The following is an 18,487-nucleotide window of genomic DNA, read 5'->3' as shown; positions in this document are numbered from 1 at the left end:
CATTTTGAAATTGTCAGCTTATGTTTCTTTTTTTTTGTATAACCACAATAAAATCAGAGACTGATATAGCACAGCCTAGGACAAACCCAAGTTCTGAGAATTGGACCAACAACAAAAAGTAGTTCTAAAAGCATTAAGACATTTATTTTCATCACTCAAAAACCATCATTGTGAATCTAATTCATAACCCATAGCACTATCTCACCAAACCCTCTATTTTCCTTCTCTCCAAATCTATTACACCCCAGAGATGTATTTGGGTCTTTTACAATTTAAATTCCAAAGTCTCTCCCAGAAACTCTGTTCCTGGTAAACTTCCTATCACTTTCTTTCCCTTTTTCTTTCCTCCTGCTTCTCCAGTTCTGCCCCTCTACCTATTCTTCCAATTGTGCATCACAAGCCCCCCAAAACTGGACAGAAACAAGTGAAAGAAGCTGACAACCACACCTGCCCCTGAAACAGGTAGTCACTAGCTAGAAATATCTCAGTATAACACTGATGTGCCCAGAGCCACCTAAGAAAGTGACCAATCCTTAGAAAGAAAGCCAAGAATGAATAGAAACCCACTGGTAAAGAGGAAATGACAGAGGACCATTCAAGAAGTACTCATGGCCAGCAGAGAAAGCACATAAAACATATTAGACCCAGTTATAGTCCAGCTTTAAGCCATGAAAAGTCCAAGGGACAACAAAGGTAGCAGGAGAGTTTAGAACTATTCTTCAGTTCTTGATTGTTGGCTTTGGTAATCACAAAATCAAATAAACAAAACAAACCTAAGAATAGGTTGGGGAGAAATTTTCCTATTGCCCAGGAACTGGCAAATAATTTGGTTTGTTTGTCTTTTTGCTTGTTTGTTTTTTTTCGGTACACCGGCCTCTCACTGTTGTGGCCTCTCCCGTTGTGGAGCACAGGCTCCGGACGCGCAGGCTCAGCGGCCATGGCTCACGGGCCCAGCCGCCCCACGGCATGTGGGCTCTTCCCGGACCGGGGCACGAACCCATGTCCCCTGCATCGGCAGGTGGACTCTCAACCGCTGTGCCACCAGGGAAGCCCCTGGCAAATAATTTAAAACAACAGATTCAGTACACTTCCACATTCTAAAGAGAGCAGTCAGCAGTTGACTGTCATGTCCCAGTCAACACCTATGAGCTGTTATGAGAAAGAGTAGAATCAGCCCTACTAAAATCAACTACTGCCCTGTCCTCCCTCTCCCCATCCATAATATATAAGAGGGAATAAAGAGGGCAACTGAGAAGTGAAGTCTGGGTAGAAGTTATTAGCCTATACGAAATGCAGTGATCATTGTTAGAGGCCAAGTGAGGTGGGAGCCTCCAAGAGAATCATTTTTAGCATCTGGGGGAGGGGCCTATAAGAATGGGAGAATGCAAGAATGCATCTTTTTCTTCAACTGAATGCTTGCTGGAGGCCCTCTAGGGGCTGCCTTCAGAGGAGAGTGTAAGGAGGGCGTTCTTAGAAGAGCATGTCAGATTCCCAAATTTGTGATGTGTACATTTCCATAGACAATGGAGCTTCCACTTCTAAGGAGAGCAGGCTTGCTGCAGTAGCCAGGTGGAAAAGAGTTACTAGTTCTGCGACACAGGTTGCCTATGAAAAAAGTGGGGTAATCCTGAACCTTGTTCTATTTTTCTGCAACTCTCAGAGGACAGCAGTTCCAGCGGTTTCACTTCAGTTAAAGAACCCAAGAGAATTGGAGCCAGTAGACCAAGCAACCCTACATCTACATTTTCAAATGCCTTTTTTCTAGATTTTTCTAATATTCTCCATCTTTCCTTTTTATCTTTCATCTTGGCTCTGATACATCCGCTTAAGTGTGCTAGAACCCATGCTCAGGTGGTCTGCTAGGTAATCCAGCATGGCTTCCTTTAGCATTTTGCTTCTTGAGATCACAGATGCAAAACTGGCCCCCATATGTGTCTACTTGTATCCAACTCCACCTTGGCCTAGATCATCACCATCTCTTACCTGGAGTTCTTCAACAGTCTCCAGAACAGCCTTCCTGCTTCTAGTCTTGCCCATTCTCCTCCACCTCCTCTCCATGTTGCAGTAGAAGTAATTTTCTTACAACACAAGATGGATCTTGGCCTTGCTTTGGGCATAGAATAAAATCCAAACTCCTCATTTTGCCTTATAATACCTAGCATGATCTGGCTTCTGCATTCCTCTCTGACCTCATCTCCTTGACCAAATGGCTTATTGGGTGACCTTCTAACTCTTCCTGTGCCACTCTCCAGCCACAACTGTCTTCTAGGAGCTGTCATATGTGAAATTCGTTCCTACCTCAGAGCCTTGATTCAGTCTGTTTCTTCCATTTCTCTCTTTCTCTCTCTCTCTCTCTCTGCATAACTGACTCCGCTTTTGGAAGGTCTTAGGGTCTTTGGAAGACCCTTTGGAAGGGTCTTCTTCTCAGACCACCCAATCAACAGTAAGCTCCTCCTGCTATCCTCTGCCATAAAATCATGGAGTTAGTGGAGAGAGGATTGTTCATATTATTCATCACAATTTTTAAATAAATTTTAGAACATATATATTTATTTTCTCATCTTTTATTTCTTATCCCTAATAGATCATAAATGAAATGAAGATTTTTGAAAATTTGAAAGTATGGGAAAAAGAGAATGGTGATGGATTCGCTGACTGATGGAAGAAGGTCTCTGAGAAATAGGTGAGATCACCAGAAGAGTTCTTCAACATGAGTAAGGAAAACGGAAAAAGAAAAACAATGCTTTAGATGTAAATATGCCTTTCAATGAGGGTGCTGGGGAAAGAGAAATGATTAGTATGGATGATTGCCAGCTGACAACTTCTATCTCTTCAGTGAGGGAGGAAATAAGAGTGAGCATCAAAATCGCAAAGCACTGGGCTTCAGAAGGATGAAAAAGGCTAAAAATAGCTGCTGAAGTAAATGGGACAGAAAGCTGATTAGGGACGTTGCAAATGGATTTGTAGTGCCACCAAATCAAGTCTTCATTAAGTTATCCACTCAATAAATATATAGCGGGTTCCAATTCAGTACCGGGCACTGTACTTGTTTCTAGCATCACAAAGACAAATAGGCACCACCTTGTGAAAATTTCTCTGGATTTGAATTAGAGGATGCTAATTGTGTAGCCTCCAAAAGGTCCAAACAGCCAGCCATCTCACTTGGTTCCCCTTGGCTCTGGTCAGAAATGAGGCATTGGTCACCGACCTGCCCTTGCTCAAGGTGGGCTCTTGCATTTCATGAAAGTCTTTATTGTATGGAACTTACTCTATGGAATTTACAAAGCCTTCAATACTGGAGCTTGTGATTTTTGAGGATTTTGCAAAATATCCCCATTCCTCCTTCACAGACCTACCTCTCCCACCATTTCCATGGGACACAGGGGCCTTTTGGTTCATGCCATCCAAGGAAGAGGAACAACTTAGGTGACCTCACAGTTTTCTAAGAGAGATATCTAAACTAAATTACAATAGCAATATTCAATTCATAAAAGTAAAACAATTATGCATATTACACTTTAATATAATTTTTTTAAAATAGGTAACACTGATACAAATCCTTCTATAATCTGGCCATCACTTCACCTTTTCAATGGATCTTAGCTTTGCTGCAGCTCAGGTTAACTTCTCCTAGACTCTTGAACGAGCCAAACCATTCTTGTGGCTGACTAAGGCCATATGACACCAGCTGGGAATTCTCTCTTCCTCTTCTCCTTTGCAAAGCCTCCTTTTACTTAAGTTTGATCTCAAGTGCTACATTTTTGAGATTCCAAACAGTTCTGGATTATTTGATAATCCTAGAATATCCAAAATTGTTTAACATCTCTTTTAATAATTAAATTTTGAATTGATGGTCCCAAGCTTAAAAGATAACCCACGCCCCCGGAACCTCACAAAATAATAAACCTACATAAACAATTAAAATACACAATCCCTTGAAAATTTAAGGCTGCAGATATCTGGGTAAGTAGTCTCAGACTGAGATTTAAAAATAAAAAAATAGAATTCAGAAGACCAAAAGCACCTAAAGTTAAAAAGGGGGATATGTCTAGATCTTATGGCTAGAACTTAAAGAAACATTATAATTATGTTACTAGGTTTAATAAATACTTATGAAAACGCATCAAAAAGGCCACACTGATGTTTAGAAATAGCTGAGGCTCTGTTGACTCAGATGGCTTATTCCATCTCTCAGGAATGCAAGTTGTTAATGGCAGCATGAGAGACGAGGTGATCTACCCATAAACACAGGGCTCTGATTCAGCCTGAATGCTAGTGATTTTAATGCCAGACACATCCACTTTCAGCTGGAGGGTATTTGTTGAGAGCTGCCGTGGAGAATGGCCACACTTAGAAAAAAATGCACACCCTTAGCAACCACTAATGAATAAAATACAAACCTACTGATCAGAATTTGGAAGTTGCAAAATACAATATGATTAGGTATTCTGAAGTAATAATTCGGGTATATAAACAAAAATAGATCTGGCAATATAGGTTGGGTTCTACAGGTGTTACTCAAGCTACCCTTTGTGATCCTCGGAAATTTTTTCCCAAATAAGCTCTGGAAATTCAAATCTTATTTTTTCAAAATCTCTGGAGTGTCTTCCTCAAACCATGTGAACAGCATTTAACAGTAGGAATTTCTTTGGGTTGGCGTATTGAGAGCCCTTTGTCGTGCCAACTGATATTTGTCTGTGCAAAGAAGATACACACCTCCGAGAAACACATATAGGAAAATGAGATACCAGTTTGGTGTCTGTCCCAGTATTTCTGACCACTTCCACCTGCTCACCCACCCTAGATATTGGCCCAAATAACTATTTCATGGAGATACCAGGGACTGCTATTAAAGAAAAAATGAGAGAAAGTGCCCTGCCGTTAAATTATAAGCAGAAGTCATGGTATCTACTTCCATTTCCACCTCTTAAAATGCCTGTGACAGGGGGTGGGTAAATCAAGTAACTTGAGTCTCATTTTCCCGACTGCTGAAGCAGGGACTCAAATGTTGCTTTAGTCAACATCTGCTGAGCATTTACTATGCACCAGAGACAGTAGTAGGTGGTGTGCTAGGTACAGTCACTATTTTCAGGCAGCTTACCATTTATTTAGAAAGGAAGACAAACGTCTAAACATACACATAATATGCACACTACTACACGATACACTACATTTCTAAAAATTACCATGAAGAAAAAGCAAGGAGTACAAATTAAAAATAAATAAATAACACAGAAATGTAGCTTAATCTGGGAGGTCAGAGAATATTTCCTTAGGGAATGATATTTACGCTAAGACGGTGGGAAGGTAGGGGGTGGAGAGAACATCCCAAGACAAGGGAATAACATATGCCAAGGCCCCAGGCAAGGAGGAGTTTGAAGTGGTCCAAGAACAGCAAGAAGACTCCTGTGGCTATACTGAAGGGGAGAGTGGCAGGAGATAAGGCTCTTTGTGTTGTTATAAGAACCAAAGAGAAATGTGTGTGAACATGCTTTGCAGAGTGCAAAGCCCAGCCCAGTACCACTGTGAGAATGAACACAGTCATCAGTGTTTCAGAAGTCCTGTTCTCAGCAGCAGAAGCAGCAGGTCAAAAAGAAAACAACACCTGAACATAAGTTTTACCTCTTCTTCCATCCTTCCTAAATTGACTATTTCATCTTTGCCATCAACCGAAGTGTTAAGTAGATTTTCGATTTGCATTATCATAAGTCTTAAAACAAGACCTAAATTTCTCTCCTTCATGTACCCAACTGGGCTTCTTTAAAGCCGGAAGACAAAATTACTGAAGCTTTTTTATATCTGGGCAACAGAAAGCAGAGAGAGAACCTTAAAAATCCAGGATTCGTTTATATTTCCATTTGTGCCACATAGTGACATACAGGAAACAAAACAAACCAATGGAGAAGAACAGGACACTTCCTCTAACCCGTGTCTCCATCTCTGCCACTCATTTTCCAGTGGAATTTATTTATTTATTTACTTACTTACTTATTTATTTATTGGCTGTGCCTCGAGGCTTGCAGGATGTTAGGTCCCGGACCACAGGGATTGAACCCAGGCCCAAGGCAGTGAAAGTGTGGAGTCCTAAACACTGGACCGCCAGGGAACTCCCTCCAGTGGAATTTAAAAAATGGAATGTGGGAGGAAGAATGGTGGGGATTATTTCCAGCAAACTCATTCATCCATCCATTCGTTCATTCAATCAGCACATATTTATTGAGTATCCATCAATCTCTGTGATGTCGTATATAGGAATTCTCAGAATTGAATTTTATTATACTGATTAAGTTTCACAATTGCCCAGAGACATCAAGGATCTGGGGGAAGATTCCCGTTTAAGTTATGACCTTATCTCCTTTACACAAACATACTGTTAACCCATAAGGATAATGTGGACTCCGGCTTCCTGGACGAGGCATCAGAAAGGGACTCTGGCATCAAGATGGCATAAAAGCCAAGGGTCAAGAATGGAGGGAGGAGAGGAGGAGAGACAGACAGACACCAGAGGGGAGCAGTGACAGGACCCTGGTGTGGGCGTGGGGATGGGCATTGATGTGTACAGATGGCATACTGATGACAGTGTGCGTGGACAGTGTACTTGAATGTGAGCTCACTTCTCTTCTCCGAAAACTGTATCAGGAGGCAGCTTTGTTTGGAAGAGTTTTTTTTTTTTTAATATATATATATTTTGTCTGCATTGGGTCTTTGTTGCCGTGCGTGGACTTTCTCTAATTGCAGCGAGCTGGGGCTACTCTTTGTTGCGGTGCACAGGCTTCTCATTGTGGTGGCATCTCTTACTGCGGAGCATGGGCTCTAGGTGCGTGGGCTTCAGTAATTGTGGCACGTGGGCTCAGTAGTTGTGGCTCGCAGGCTCAGTAGTTGTGGCTCACAGGCTCAGTAGTTGTGGCTCACAGGCTCTAGAGCACAGGCTCAGTAGCTGTGGCACACGGGCTTAGTTACTCTGGGGCATGTGGGATCTTCCCGGACCAGGGCTCAAACCCATGTCCCCTGCATTGGCAGGTGGATTCTATTTTTTTTTTTTTTTTGCGGTACGCGGGCCTCCCACTGCTGTGGCCTCTCCCGTCGCGGAGCACAGGCTCCGGACGCGCAGGCTCAGCGGTCATGGCTCACGGGCCCAGTCGCTCCGCGGCATGTGGGATCTTCCCGGACCGAGGAACGAACCCGCATCCCCGGCATCGGCAGGCGGACTCCCAACCACTGCGCCACCAGGGAAGCCCAAGCAGGCGGATTCTTAACCACTGCACCACCAGGGAAGTCCCGGAAGAGATTTTTAAACCAAAGTCATCACTAAAGCTTGTGCCTACTTCAATAAGTGCTGTCTCCAGAATGTTTCGTCTTCTGTCTCCCATACACTGAATACCTTGGGAAAACTGAGCTGACAGTGATGCATAACAAAATATCAGGCAATTGCTACAATGAGAAACAAAATAAAAGGATTGCTTCTGGGAAGTCGCATATAAGAAAGGATACAGAATGAAGTAGAGAGGAATTATCATGAATGTGGTTGAGGGAAACTAAGAATGGGGTGCTGTTCCTAGAGAAGAAGTATAAAATCATTTGAAGATGCTTAGCTGTACATGATAAACCTGACTTTTAATTGAACTGTCTAGAAACCAACCAGAAGCACAGAGATATAGAAGAGTTAATACATCCCAGAAGAACTTCTCAGAAAATCAGAAAAAATCTCTTTTTATAAGGCATCAAGGCATTTTATCAGCCAATCAGTTTTTGTTCATATATGCAGCTGGAATTAGTGGGGGAGGGAGAAGTTGGTAGATACAGAATCGGACATTTTTTGTTAAGTTTTTCCAGAAAGAAAAACAAACAAGGTGAAGCATGGCAACTGGGAAAAACTGTTCAAGGGGAATGTCAAGAGCTAAGCTAGCTAGAAATTTGCTCTTATAAAGGGGGTAGTCTCATATTCCCTACAATATCAGGAACAAAAATTCAGATATAATAACACATTTTTAAAGGAGACACAAAAAGTGTTTTGCTAATAAACACATCACGTACACTTTACAGAGCTCCTTTCCTGAACACGGTGGGAAGAATACAATAGAAAATCTGAAAGAAGGATTGCTCTTCCTCTGATTTCTTTCTTGCTTTGTCATTTTTGACATTTCAAACACCAGTTACTCTCCTTTTAGTTATACAATCACTGTAAATAGTGCTGAGGTCTTTACGGGACTCCATCACAGTTATTTCCCAATCTGTTCCAAATCATAATTTTGACTCTTTAAAGCTTAAAACAATTAGATTAAATGTTCCCTGAAAACAACCACCACTAGCATTACCAACACAACCACCATTCGTGCCCAAAATGCTTTCAATAAAATTTACCAAGTCAGTGTTAAAATGAGATTAAACCCATGTGAAAGACCCAAGTCCTTGCCACTTGAAGGGAACTGACATCCTCGGTCTCTTTTGGACACACATTAAATATTCATCTAGTTGGAAAAGCCAGTTGTAAGGAAAAAAAGGTCCAGCTGTAGATGTAGCAAATTTAAAAAGTCAAACTCTTTCGTATTTAAATATTCATTTTTGTCTCACCAGCTAATAGAATTGAGGACTCACTCTCAGATATGTCTATAAAGCAGTTTCAGGTGCTAGTTCTAGGTCACCCTGGGTTGTGGATAGAAGAAGAATCATTTATGAACATACATACATATAAATGGTGCCCTTACACCAAGACAGTACTTTGCTGGAGGCATCTACCTATTGCCCAGATACATTTAAAGCACAGAAAGCAACTGTGTGACGATTTCCCACCAGTTTTTGAATTGCCTATTCAACTCAATCTCATAATGGAAACAAAGGCTTTTTAAAAAATTTGATAGCAATTTGTTAATGATGAAATATAATCCTGGCCTCTTTCATCAAAACCTAACTTCTCCAATCAAAAGGCACATTACCATTCCCTAGTTCCAGGCTTCATTCTCTCTGGTTTAGACAATTTAAATAATCTCTTAATTGGTCTCTCTTCCTCTAATCTCTCCCAACTTAATCCAGCCCTCACAGTGTCAGGATACCTACCTTCCTAAAAAAAATAAAAATAAAAATCTAATTAAATTTCTTTTCCTCCCTATTCATACTAGAGGATAAAATCCAACTCATCAACATAACATTTTTACTACAAACCTATCCCAACCTGCCTGGCCATCCCATTACCATTTCTTGTCTCTGACCACTCAACCCTCTAGAATACTCATTCGCTTCCAAATGTCCCCACCTCCGCTCTTGCATTCCCTGCCTGGAATACCCTTCTCCTCACTGCACCTGTCAAAACCTTACTCCTTCACGACCAAAATATTTGAACAATCTCTCTCACCCTCAGAGCTTATAAAATGTCATTTCCTTTTGTACCCTTTGTCTTTAAACGTTTGGGGTTTTGTTATTGCCGAGGGATATGCCAGGTAAGCCTTTAGGTTGAGCGTGCCATATAACAGCAAGCCCCAAAGCCCCTTCTGCACACCTCATGTAAGGTGCATTCTGTTGGGTTTTTACATCGCTTCTATCTACCATTTGTCCCCCAGGGAGGCTTTCTGACACAGAAATTCATCCCTTCTGTGTCAACCCCAGTGCTTGAAAAAGCATAAGCATTCAAGTGTTTGTTGGATTTTACTGATGTGGAAACATCTGCATTGGTAGGTTGGCCAAATTCAAGCTGATTCACAGTCATAGGAGGCGCCCATAGAACAATTTTTGAAGACCATTCAGTCTAACGGTTTTTAAGCATTTTCTGTTTCTTTGTTTTTTTGGCTTGCTTTTAGTAGAGCAATCCTGTTTTCAACAAGAGGTTTATCTGAAAGCCCAAGATGCGGAACAGATAAGAACCATTCATGTTAAAGCCTGAGGAAGCACAACCACAAACTTCCCCCTCCCATCCCCTGCCATTAAAGGGAGTCTGAAGAACACAGTTTAAAATGTACGGAGGAGGAAGATACCCCAAATTCTAATACCCAGACCTTACATTATTTCTAAGTTTTATCACAAGCAGACATTGCACACTTCATATTGTCAAGTGAAGTAAGTTCTTACGAGTATGAGAAGTACCTTATGGCTTTCCAGAGAAGTTACATGGTTTCTAGTAACACCCAGTCTCTAATATGCCTATTTCTCAAGTTATTCTGGAAAGTGACTTGCTTAAAGGCAACACATTGCAGTGTTTATGTGTCGGCCTTTTTGCATGAGCTCATTTTCTGGGGTGGGAGTGAAGCTAGGAGGTCACAAGATGGGGAAATGCTAGACTGCTAGATGGTAAAAATTTCTCAGTTTAGTAAAAATATAGCCGTGTTCCTTGGCTGGATGTAAGGCTGAGTGATCCAATGAACTATGGGGTTATGGGCCAGGGTACTTAGGAAGAAAAGCAATAGTAGAATTAGACAAAATAGTATGTCTCAGCCCCGCTGAGAGAGACAGCATTCTTCCCATTTCTCTTCAGACCACACTATGACACTGAAGCAGTTAAGATCTGCAAAGAATAAAGCAAGTTCTTAGGACCCCCAAGGATGTCCATCTTTAGAAGCACAGGAAGACATTAGTCTGGCATGCTCCTTGAATGGCAGTGGTGGACACCAAATATTTGTACGTGACTTTGTTGGTGATGGCACTAACGTGGCCACCAAAGTATGTGAACAGACTTGTTCTTGGACATAGTGGAGACTCAAGGCTGACGTCCTCTGATGGATGGGAACAACAAGCTGGTGACAGAAACACCAAGCTACTCACAAAATGTGGGAATGTTAATGGTTCACTTTCATATTTTTATCAATTATGAGAATTAGGGAATGAAAATAAAGCTGGTAAGTACTCTCTGTAAAACTCATCTCATTTGAAGGAAAAGTTTTTCTACCTCAGCAGTCTCAACCTTTTAGCTTTTGTCAAAAGTTGGTCTGAAGCAATTAATCATGGCGAGGGGCTTCCCTGGTGGCGCAGTGGTTGAGATTCCGCCTGCCCGTGCAGGGGACACGGGTTCGTGCCCCGGTCCGGGAAGATCCCACATGCTGCGGAGCAGCTGGGCCCGTGAGCCGTGGCCGCTGAGCCTGCGCGTCCGGAGCCTGTGCTCCGCAACGGGAGAGGCCACAACAGTGAGAGGCCCGCGTACCACAAAAAAAAAAATAAAAAAATAGAAAATAATGGTGAGGAACAGTCTACGGTGCATGCTAAACACCTATCAACATATTGTCTCAAAGTTTTGCCCTTGAGATAACCAGAGGGTGCCATCTCGAAGTAACTCACTCTAACTCCCCCACAGAAATGCCTTCACAGAGAGCTACTTTAATTTTGTACCCTCGTTTTTTCTTTTCTTTTCTTTTTTTTCTTGCGGTACGCGGGCCTCTCACTGTTGTGGCCTCTCCCGTTGCGAAGCACAGGCTCTGGACGTGCAGGCTCAGCGGCCACGGCTCACGGGCCCAGCTGCTCCGCGGCATGTGGGATCCTCCCAGACCAGAGCACGAACCCGTGTCCCCTGCATTGGCAGGCGGACTCTCAACCACTGCGCCACCAGGGAAGCCCTCGTTTTTTCTTAATCAAGTGTTGATGTCGATGACAACATGCCTACTAAAATGTTGATCACTAACTTTTATATAAAAACTTTGCAATAAATTCACCTTAGAGTTTAGAAACATGGTAGGAGGTAAATGATTTTACTGAAAACATCCATGCATTGTATCTTTTTTGGTTTCATTGTATTCTTCACCAGATGTTCATGAGGAGGGAAGTATCCATTTTACAGATAAACAGAGCAGAGCTCAAGTATGTTACAATTTGTCCAAAGTAAATGATGAGTGAAAGGCAGGACAGAGATCAGAACTGACCTCTGTCTACCCTCACTGTCCATTCTACTCTCCCATTGCCTCTCGACAAAATGTTAATTTCTCCTGTACAGATTCTGAAAACAATGGGAATCTACTGGATTTCTCTTTTTATATGTCTTCTAGAGAATTCTTAAGTGCCATAGCTCTGGGGTTCTAATATAAGTTTTTACCCTTATTCTATTAGCTAAATTGTTCTTGTAGCTTTTCACATCGTTCCTAAAATATTTTTGGAAAGTAGGAGGACATAAGTAACCAATTTACTAAGCATTTACCCTGGAAAATTCTATTTTTAACCTTATGATTCAAACTAGAAAGTAGGAGCTTTATATATAGTAGATAATATTGGAAGTCACTTTAAAGTCAGAATTTTTAATATACATTTTACGTTTGTCATTTTTATCCATCTTTACTAAGAATGGTACTACATATGCAACTTAATGTAGGCATTTTTTAAAAATCTGGAGGAATAAGCAGAGGTGGAGGCCAGTCAGAATCCATCTCAAACCAACACGTCTGCTTGCTCACAAAAACTTACCCAGGAATCCTGCTTGGTGTCCTGGTTATCACACAGCTATCCTTCAGTAAGAGAAAGTAGAATGTTCCCCACCAGACTGCAGTTTTCATTGCATCATATTTTGAAATGAGTCCATGTACAATACGAAAGACATCTGCGCTGACAGTTGTGAAACACTCAGAATCCCATAGGCATACACTGAGAGTTCTATAAGAGAGGGACACGGCTGACTAATGGACAATGTCAGAGCCATTCAGCCTCTGCACTTGCTTAGCTGAGTAATGAGTCAGGAACAGTTAAGCTGGTCTGTTAGCAAAGGTGGACAAACCAGTCTCAAAACACCAAAGACGCATCATCTAGGAATCTGGACTCAGTGGATTGCTGAATACCAGTTGCTGCCTATAAAAACTGAGTCATCCTGAGAAGTTGTCCAGGGAGTGTATTGTCTAAGGGGAGCTTGAACCTGAAATGCCATAAAAAGTTTGGCAAAATTCATCTGATCCAAAGATTACACTCTAGTTACATGTGTGCTAAAGAGATTTCATCAGCATCCATAAAGATGAGTGGTTCTAACACCTACAAGGTCTGAGATGACATTCTGGAAACTACCCTTGTAGAGGAACGGCTTCTATGTGTAAGACATATATAAAGTGGGTGTTATCCAAAAGAATGTTTCAGGAGACTCAACAGGATAATTTCTTTTGTTTGTTTAACGAACCAGGATTCTTCAAAGCAGAAGTAGTATCTAACACAAATAAACATTTATATGTATTTAAAAGCCTTGGTATTTTAAAAGTTATACCCCAGTCTAATAAAAGGAACTGATTTTAAAACAAAACCCAAACAATTCTTTAAAGACAGAGCTTATCATTTGGTATAGGTTAAGAATGAAATATATTATTTTTATTTCTAAATTTTGATTTCAATAAACATGTGTTCCTTTCTTGGGCAAGAGTTTTGCTTAGGAAAATACAAGTTCAATAGCCTTTTCTTCATTATTCTAATCAAGACATTGCCAAGGGTAGAACCTTTAGGAAATGCAAAAAAGAAAAAAGAAGAAAACAAATTTTTTTTTTAAAAGGCTGAAAGAGAAAAGTGAATCCATAGGCTTATGTTACAAAACCACAGACATAACTGGGGAGAAAACTTGGGGACAACAGAGTGCCTTCTGGATTCTCTCTCTCTCCCACGTGCCTGCCTTGCTCTGGGTCAGCTTTAGTCCCTCAGCCTGGCTCTGAACGGGACACATCCGTGGGCAGCTCAGAGTTCCCAGCTCAAGAGCTTGTAACCAGAGACGATAAGAAGGCTGCACCACTAACTCTGGTTAGACAAAGTCAGGAAAGGAACCTGGGCAACTCAGCATGGGTAACATACTCATGCCTAGACCAATTGCCATAGTATACTCTGCTTAGAACAGCCAAAATCACAGCTCTCCCTGTGACCAGGGGAAGAGGTGAGTCCGATCGGCAGCCACCATCAGAACCACATCATCAGAGTTGAGCAGAAATTCTTCTGAGTAGGCAAAACAATCAATATTTACTCCCCAAAGTATTTACAGTTAACACTGCGATTACCCCAAATGTGTCCTTTATAAGTCTACATACCAGTTTTACATATCCGTGAGTGTATATGTACATATATATATACCCTAATATATATATATATATATATATATTCTGTGTGTAAATACATATACATCCTAAGAAGCACTCTTTATATTTCTGCACTTAAAATAAATTTTCAAATTATACACATTTAGTACAAAATGAGTTGTGAAATGTTGTGCTGGCAATCTCTCAAAGACACAATAGAAACATTTTTACGTACAGGACATTTCCTTTGGGTACAAAAATCACTGAACTTTAACATTCAAGATTTCATTCAAAGGGGAAAAATGTGAATTTGGGGAAACAGGCTACTACAATTGTCTTCGTAAACAATACAGAAAAGTATGTATTTCTGGCAAATAAGTAAGGCCATACCTTCAAAATCTGCTTTAAAATATTTTGGAAAAGATTATGTTCTATAATATTCCAAACTGAATTCTAAGCTGAGGAGATAAAAAAATTATTTTAATTAAAAAAAAAAAAAAAACATGGGCTTCCCTGGTGGTGCAGTGGTTGAGAGTCTGCCTGCCGATGCAGGGAACGCGGGTTCGTGCCCCGGTCCGGGAGGATCCCGCATGCCGCGGAGCGGCTGGGCCCGTGGGCCGTGGCCGCAGGGCCTGCGCGTCCGGAGCCTGTGCTCCGCAGCAGGAGAGGCCACAGCAGTGAGAGGCCAGCATACCGAAAACAAAAAACAAAAAACAAAAACCAGTAGATGAATCAGTAAATCCAACTTGGGCTGTGTTGAAAGGTGTCAAATTAAGAGATTATGCACAGACTGTCATGATCTTCCACGTGGGTCAGACTGCTCACAGCAGGCATGTGGACTCTGACCAAGCCATGCTCTGGAAAGCAAGTTTCTGACCTCAACAGGAAGTATATTCTGAACTTCAGGCCAGAAGTAGGTGCAAGTAAAAACTCTAGGTAAACTAAGGGTACACCGTGAAGCCAGAGGTCAAAAAAGGGCCCTGAATTCACATCAGATAAGGTGCTTGGAGTCAGGGGCAGCCCAGACACTAGAGGTCAGTGGAGAAGGCAGCAGCCCAGAGGCCGGAACAGACCCTGTTACTGGAGAGAAGAGCAGAGAGTCCCCTGTTTGGCATACCACTCATACAATCCTAGAGATGAGCAAGTTATCATATGCATTATGCAATCAGAGTATTTATTAGCAACAAGTACAAACCTGGTGTAAGAGTTCCTTTAGTTGAAAGCTGAAGTACCTTCTAGGGGTTTTCTCATATCTTTTCTGTATCTTTTCAGATCTTCTTCTGTTTGTGTATGGACCAAGGCAACAGGGAAACTGGGAAGCAAGGCAGGGCACCAAATGGCAAAAGAAGGATTAAACAACAACAGTGAAAATGCTGGCCTCTAGCCACTTGCACCTAGTAGAGGGTGTCAAGAAAAAAACCACAGATGTATGCCTTGAGCTTTTGCAAATCTAAAAAAAAAAATCTATTAATTCTTTCAACAAATATTTATTGAGTATTCATACCTGTCAGGCAGTTTGCTAGGAGGTAAGGATGCAAAGATGCAGAAGACACAGTTGCTTCCCACGAGTAGATTTCAATACCTAGGGTGAAGCCAGCAAGTAAAATGTATATTATGAGTAAATGTCTAACCAAGGTATATATTACTATAAAAACCTAAATGAGGGAGCATGTCACTCTAACTGATGAAAAAAAATCAAAAGGCTAAATTTAAGTTTAGAAACTACAAATGGATAAAGAAATCATGTCCAAACAGATTTCTTGTACATGTTGAATACTTCCTGCTTTGGGATGGGCCAGAAATACCAAGATAACAAGTTGAGTGTATTCTGCTGAAACCAGGAAGTAAAAAGGACCATGAAAAATAAACCTAAAAAAATAATGAAACGAATACTTGAAAGATTTAATACACAAAAACGGGGCTGAATTTGGAATGAGACATAGGAAGGAGACAGGCGTACTTGTTCCATAGGAAGGAGACAGGCATACTTGTTTATTTTCAAGATATCGGTTCACCAACTCAATTTAATGTTTGCTCCCTTCAGTCTAGAAATCTTCCAAAAGAGTAACAAGAGTCCTAATCTGTCCCTTATTCAGCAAGACTTGCAATACAGAGAACTACAAAAAAAAAAAATTCTTCCAGGCTCCACCCGCCCCCCTTCTTTTCTCCTTCCATGACCTCTTGTAAGTCTTTGATCATTTGAAAGGAATGTGTGGGTGGTGTGTAACCTTTAGAAACGTTTTTCTGCCAATTTACTATAGGAAGTTTTTCTTTTTTTCCCTTTGCCCTAAGTTCTGCACAAAACCGTGCCCCACTGCATTGTGCAAAGCTGTTCAGAGTCGTCCTCGAAAGACTCCAGTGAAAAGAGAATGGAGTTGAGGCTGTGAAACCAGACAGCACCCCCTCAAAACCAGATCTTTGCGGCCCCAAACAATTCTGTCTCTTTGTGTGGGATAGCTAGTGGTTGGTGAGTCATGTTACCAGGTGTATTTATAGACCATGAATTAAAAATAAATAAATAGAAAAGCAGTTATCGCCTCTTGAGAGTCTCAGAATGAGCAAAGAGACTAGCCAAAGGAATGTCTGAAAATCCGAAGTGTCGCTATTATGAGAGAGCAGTCTAAACTCAACAGACCAGCCTAGGATAAAAGAGTTCATTCAAAAGACAGGGATTCTGGCTGAGTCCTCTGCAGAGTCCACAAGATTATTCACACAATGGCTTGCACTTGAAGGATGATCAATAAAATTTGCTGTGGAGTCACTAGCAACGAGTATCAATGAACTAGGTGGTTCTCGTTTGTTTCCTGCATCTATTGCTCCTTTAAGTTTGAAACATGCATGGTGTGTAAGAATGATATTCCTTTTCATTAAATTTTCTTTTTTTATATTCACTGCATATTTGTTTTTTAAAATTAATTTTATTTTTGGCTGCGTTGGGTCCTCGTTGCTGCACGCGGGCTTTCTCTAGTTGCGGCGAGCAGGGGCTACTCTTCATTGCAGTGCGCGGGCCTCTCACTGCGGTGGCTTCTCTTGTTGAAGATCACAGTCTCTAGGTGTGAGGGCTTCAGTAGTTGCGGCACGTGGGCTCAGCAGTTGTGGCTCGCAGGCCTTAGAGCACAGGCTCAATAGTTGTGGCACATGGGCTTAGTTGCTCTGCAGCATGTAGGATCTTCCTGGACCAGGGCTTGAACCCATGTCCCCTGCTTTGGCAGGCGGATTCTTTTTTTTTTTTTTTTTTTTGCGGTACGCGGGCCTCTCACTGTTGTGGCCTCTCCCATTGTGGAGCACAGGCTCCGGACGCGCAGGCTCAGCGGCCATGGCTCACGGGCCTAGCCGCTCCGCGGCATGTGGGATCTTCCCGGTGAGGGGCACGAACCCGTGTCCCCTGCATCGGCAGGGGGACTCTCAACCACTGCGCCACCAGGGAAGCCCCAGTTTCAGTTTTGAAACAAGAAAAGTTAGGCAGTGGTGGAGAGGTGGATGTAAAGCATAAATACACACTTCAGGAGAAAATGGTATCGGCCATTGAAGCCACTAGGTTTCTGCAGTCACTTAAAAGTGGTCTGTGAAGTGCGATGCACTTAGCCAAAGGATGTGCAAAATCACCCATTTTAATGAGGGAGAAAAAAATCGGAACTTAGATTTATATGTATTTTGTCTAAGAAAAGAAATTAGACTTTACTAATATTTAATATATGGATAAAAATCAACATATATAGAAAATATAGACATGGTTGTGTGTTTTGTGTTCAAATATCTTTTTCTGTTTGGCTTTGGTTACTCACTGGCTTTTTGTATCATTTTGTCTGTTTCACTCATCAATGTTTCTAAAGTTTTAGAAGAGGGCTGGGATATGGAGGCATTCAAAATACTGTGTTTTCTTGAGTGAATTGGAATATATTTGATTAGAAAGACTGAAGACTACTGGGTTAAAATGGAGTGCAATAAAGGTGAGGTTTTTCAAATGATTAAATCAGATTCAAGCATCAAATAGTGCTGATGCGTTTATCAAATTGTATAGATCAGAAAGGCACCCAACAATGGCTCGCATCAGGCATCGAGTCCTTGGGATAAGGAAATGATTAAGCAAACAATTCAAGGTCCAAAACAGGCCTCTCTGCCAGCCAGAGAGGGAAGCATCTTTACCTGCAGTTGGACACCAGAGAAGACTGGGGAGGCTGAGGTGATGGAAGTGTGTCTGGGGGAGCCTGTTGATTCTAAGAGATCTGAGACCCATAAAAATCCCAACCATCATCATCAAAAAGACATTAAACTACACAAAATCCACCTTAAACCAGACTTGAAAAGTTGCCACATCTTCTCAATTTAAAAGAAAAAGGGAAAGTCTTAGACACTGGGTAAAATAAAAATAAAAACCACAGCTCCTATTAAGGAAAAAAAACCATGGATTTGCTAGTCATATACAAATACCAAGTCACCTATTTATTACCTGTATAATCTTGAGCAAACTCCTTGACTTCTCCCACCTCACTTTCCTTATGAATTAAAAAAAAAATCACTAATACATCTCACAGGTCTATTGA

The 18,487-nt window shown here is 41.4% G+C and overlaps 1 long non-coding RNA gene across 6 annotated transcripts in view; it reads right to left on the bottom strand.

Moving 5' to 3' along the window:
• The window catches only part of LOC137226255 (uncharacterized), a 104,640-nt gene extending 91,898 nt beyond the window's left edge, over nt 1-12,742 (bottom strand). For 3 of the 6 annotated variants that reach the window (XR_010944267.1, XR_010944268.1, XR_010944271.1), the window contains exon 1: nt 12,373-12,742. This is a non-coding gene — a long non-coding RNA (uncharacterized lncRNA). The remainder of the gene's footprint in view (nt 1-12,372) is intronic. The other 3 variants (XR_010944270.1, XR_010944269.1, XR_010944266.1) reach the window with 1 other exon arrangement.
• Between the last annotated feature and the right edge of the window lie 5,745 nt (nt 12,743-18,487).

This window comes from Pseudorca crassidens, chromosome 6, assembly GCF_039906515.1.
Source record: "Pseudorca crassidens isolate mPseCra1 chromosome 6, mPseCra1.hap1, whole genome shotgun sequence".
In the NCBI taxonomy this organism is placed as follows: domain Eukaryota; kingdom Metazoa; phylum Chordata; class Mammalia; order Artiodactyla; family Delphinidae; genus Pseudorca; species Pseudorca crassidens.
The sequence above is the reverse complement of the archived record's forward strand: the minus strand, read 5'-3'. Positions and strand labels throughout refer to the sequence as shown.